The sequence below is a fragment of the Olea europaea genome, unplaced genomic scaffold (genome assembly GCF_002742605.1).
Source record: "Olea europaea var. sylvestris unplaced genomic scaffold, O_europaea_v1 scaffold270, whole genome shotgun sequence".
NCBI classification, from domain to species: domain Eukaryota; kingdom Viridiplantae; phylum Streptophyta; class Magnoliopsida; order Lamiales; family Oleaceae; genus Olea; species Olea europaea.
In genome coordinates, this window is record NW_019245399.1 from 92,857 (window position 1) to 97,938 (window position 5,082).

A 5,082-nucleotide genomic window follows, 5' to 3' on the forward strand; every position below is an offset into this window, starting at 1 on the left:
ACTTGCATATTTGGATTGTCGGCGTTCGAAGAATTGAGCGTAACTTTTGCACACAGTTTCCGTTTCGGACCCATGAGTACTTTTCGAAAATGTAGAGACCATTTTGGACTGAACTCATGGCACCGTCGTGATGTAAGAGGGATTTCGGCCTTTTTTTATACAACGAGCACTTGCATATTTGGATTGTCGATGTTCGAAGAATTGAGCGTAACTTTTGCACACGGTTTCCATTTTGGGCCCACAAGTACTTTTTGGAAATGTAGCGAACGTTTTGGATTGAACTCACGGCATCATCGTGACGTAAGAGGGATTTTGATCATTTGGTTTTTGAAGAATGAGCACTTGCATAGTTGGATTGTCAGCGTTCGAAGAATTGAGCGCAACTTTTGCACACGGTGTCCGTTCTGGGCCCATAAGTACCTTTCAAAAATGTAGCGACCGCTTTGGATTGAACTCGTAGCTTTACCGTGACGTATGAGAGATTTTGGTCTTTTTTTTTTGAAGAATGAGCACTTGCATATTTGGATTGTCGGCGTTCGAAGAATTGAGCGTGACTTTTGTATACGGTGTCCGTTTTGGGCCCATAAGTACTTTTTGAAAATGTAGCGATAGTTTTGGATTGAACTCACAGCTTTCCCATGACGTAAGAGGGAATTTGGGCATTTTTATTCGAAGAACGAGCACTTGCATATTTGGATTGTCGGCGTTCGAAGAATTGAGCGTAACTTTTGCACACGGTGTTCATTTTGGGCCCATAAGTACTTTTCGAAAATGTAGTGACTATTTTGAATTCAACTCACGGCATCTTCATGATGTAAGAGGGATTTTGATCGTTTATTTTTCGAAGAACGAGCACTTGCATATTTGGATTGTCGGTGTTCGAAGAATTGAGCGCAACTTTTACACACGGTGCCCATTCTGCGCCCATAAGCACTTTTCAAAAATGTAGCGACTGTTTTGGATTGAACTCATCATTTGCCATGATGTATGAGAGATTTCGAGCATTTTTCTTTAAAAGAATGAGCACTTGCATATTTGGATTGTCGACGTTCGAAGAATTGAGCGTAACTTTTGCACACGATTTCCGTTTTGGACCCATAAGTACTTTTCAAAAATGTAGCGATTGTTTTAGATTGAAATCACGGCACCATCCTGACGTAACAGGGATTTCGACCATTTTTTTTGAAGAATGAGCACTTGCATATTTGGATTGTCGACGTTCGAATGATTGAGCGTAACTTTTGCACAGGGTTTCCATTTTGGGCATATAAGCACTTTTCAAAAATGTAGCGAACGTTTTGGATTGAACTCACAGCATCGTCGTGACATAAGAGGGATTTTGATCGTTTTTTCGAAGAACGAGCACTTGCATAGTCGGATTGTCGGCGTTCGAAGAATTGAGCACAACTTTTGCACACGGTGTCCGTTCTGGGCCCATAAGTACTTTTCAAAAATGTAGCGACCGTCTTGGATTGAACTCACAGCTTTACAGTGACGTATGAGGGATTTCGGGCATTTTTTCGAAGAACGAGTACTTGCATATTTGGATTGTCGACGTTCGAAGAATTGAGCGCAACTTTTGCACACGGTGTCCGTTCTGGGTCCATAAGTACATTTTGAAAATGTAGCGACAATTTTGGATTGAACTTACAGCTTCACCGTGACGTATGATGGATTTGGGGCCTTTTTTCGAAGGACGAGCACTTGCATATTTGGATTGGCGACGTTCGAAGAATTGAGTGTAACTTTTGCACACGGTTTTCATTTTGGGCCCATAAGTACTTTTCAAAAATCTTGCGTTGGATTGAACTCACGGCATCATCGTGACGGAAGAGGGATTTCAGTCGTTTATTCTTAGAAGAACGACCACTTGCATATTTGGATTGTCGACGTTCGAAGAATTGAGCGTAAATTTTGCACACGGTTTTCATTTTTTGCCCGTAAGTACTTTTTGAAAATGTAGAGATCGTTTTGGATTGAACTCATGGTATTGTCGTGATGTAAGAGGGATTTCGACCGTTTGTTTTTCGAAGAACGAGCACTTGCATAGTTGGATTGTCGGCGTTCGAAGAATTGAGCGCAACTTTTGAACACGGTGTCCATTATGGGCCCAAACGTACATTTCGAAAATGTAGCTACCATTTTGGATTGAACTCACGGCACCGTCGTGAGTTAAGAGGGATTTTGGGTGTTTATTTTTTGACGAACGAGCATTTGCATATTTGGATTTTCGGTGTTCGGCGAATTGAGAGTAACTTTTGCACACGGTGTTCGTTTTGGGCCCGTAAGTACCTTTCGAGAATGTAGCGACAGTTTTGGATTGAGCTCACAACTTTACTGTGACGTATGAGGGATTTCGGGCATTTTTTTCGAAGAACGAGCACTTGCATATTTGGATTGTCGGCGTTCGAAGAATTGAGCGTAACTTTTGCACACAATTTTCGTTTTGGGCCCATAAGTACTATTCGGAAATGTAGAGACCATTTTGGATTGAACTCATGGCATCATCGTGATGTAAGAGGGATTTTGGCCCTTTTCTATGAACAACGAGCACTTGCATATTTAGATTGTCGACGTTCGAAGAAATTGCGTGTAACTTTTACACACGGTTTCCATTTTGGGCCCATAAGTACTTTTCGAAAATGTAGCGAATGTTTTGGATTGAACTCACGGCATCGTCGTGATGTAAGAGGGATTTTGACCCTTTTTATCGAAGAACGAGCATTTGCATATTTGGATTGTCAGCGTTCGAAGAATTGAGCGTGACTTTTGCACACGGTGTCCATTTTGGGCCCATAGTACTTTCCGAAAATGTAGCGATAGTTTTGGATTGAAATCACACCTTTCCCGTGATGTATGAGGGATTTCAGGCATTTTTATTTGAAGAACGAGCACTTGCATATTTGGATTGTCGGCGTTCAAAGAATTGAGCGTAAATTTTGCACACGGTTTTCATTTTTTGCCCGTAAGTACTTTTCGAAAATGTAGAGATCGTTTTGGATTGAACTCACGGCATTGTCGTGACGTAAGAGGGATTTCGACCGTTTGTTTTTCAAAGAATGAGCACTTGCATAGTTAGATTGTCGGCGTTCGAAGAATTGAGCGCAACTTTTGAACACGGTGTCCGTTCTGGGCCCAAACGTACATTTCGGAAATGTAGCTACCGTCTTGGATTGAACTCACGGCACCGTCGTGAGTTAAGAGGGATTTTGGGTGTTTATTTTTTGACGAACGAGCATTTGCATATTTGGATTTTCGACGTTCGGCGAATTAAGCGTAACTTTTGCACACAGTGTTCGTTTTGGGCCCGTAAGTACCTTTCATGAATGTAGCGACAGTTTTGGATTGAGCTCACAACTTTACTATGACGTATGAGAGATTTCGGGCATTTTTTTCGAAGAACGAGCACTTGCTTATTTGGATTGTCGGCGTTCGAAGAATTGAGCGTAACTTTTGCACACGATTTTCGTTTTGGGCCCATAAGTACTATTCGGAAATGTAGAGGCCATTTTGGATTGAACTCATGGCATCATCGTGATGTAAGAGGGATTTCGGCCTTTTTCTTTGAACAACGAGCACTTGCATATTTAGATTGTCGACGTTCGAAGAAATTGCGTGTAACTTTTACACACGATTTCTATTTTGGGCCCATAAGTACTTTTCGAAAATGTAGCGAATGTTTTGGATTGAACTCACAGCATCGTCGTGATGTAAGAGGAATTTTGACCATTTTTTCGAAGAACGAGCACGTGCATATTTGGATTGTCAGCATTCGAAGAATTGAGCGTGACTTTTGCACACGGTGTCCATTTTGGGCCCATAAGTATTTTTCGAAAATGTAGCGATAGTTTTGGATTGAACTCACAGCTTTCCCGTGATGTATGAGGGATTTTAGGCATTTTTATTTGAAGAACGAGCACTTGCATATTTGGATTGTCGGCGTTCGAAGAATTGAGCGTAACTTTTGCACACGGTTTCCATTTTGGGCCCATAAGTACTTTTCAAAAATGTAGCGACCGTTTTGGATTGAACTCACGGCATCATCATGATGCAAGAGGGATTTCAACCATTTGTTTTTCGAAGAATGAGCACTTGCATATTTGGATTGTCTGCGTTCAAAGAATTGAGCGTAACTTTTGCACACGGTGTCCGTTTTAGGCCCATAAGTACTTTTCAAAAATGTAGTGACCATTTTGGATTGAACTCACCGCTTTGCCATGACGTATGAGGGATTTCAGATGTTTGTTTTTCGAAGAACGAGCACTTGCATAGTTGGATTGTCGGCGTTCAAAAATTTGAGCTTAACCTTTGCACACGGTGTTCGTTTTTGGCCTATAAGTACTTTTCAAAGATGTAGCGATCGTTTTTTATTGAACTCACGGAATCGTCATGGCATAAGAGGGATTTTAGCCATTTGTTTTTAGAAGAACGAGCGCTTTCATATTTGATTTGTCGACGTTCGAAGAATTGAGCGTAACTTTTGCACACGGTTTCCGTTTTTGGCTCGTAAGTACTTTTTGAAAATGTTGCGACCATTTTGGATTGAACTCATGGCATCATTGTGATGTAAGAGGGATTTTGAACATTTGTATTTCGAAGAATGAGCACTTGCATAGTTGGATTGTCGGTGTTCAAAGGATTGAGCGCAACTTTTGCAGACGATGTTCGTTCTGGGCCCATAAGTACTTTTCGAAAATGTAGCGACCGTTTTAAATTGAACTCATAGCATAGTGGTGGCAAAAGAGTGATTTCAAGTGTTTGTTTTTTGAAGAATGAGCATTTGCATATTTGGATTTTCGGCGTCAGAATTGAGCGTAACTTTTGCACACGGTGTCCGTTTTGGGCGCATAAGTACTTTTCGGAAATGTAGCGACCGTTTTGGATTGAACTCACAGCTTTACCGTGACGTATGAGGGATTTCGAGCATTTTTTTCGAAGAACGAGTACTTACATATTTGGATTGTCGACATTCGAAGAATTGAGCGTAACTTTTGCACACGGTTTCCGTTTTGGGCCCATAAGTACTTTTCGAAAATGTAGCGACCATTTTGGATTGAACTCATGCATCGTCATGACTTAAGA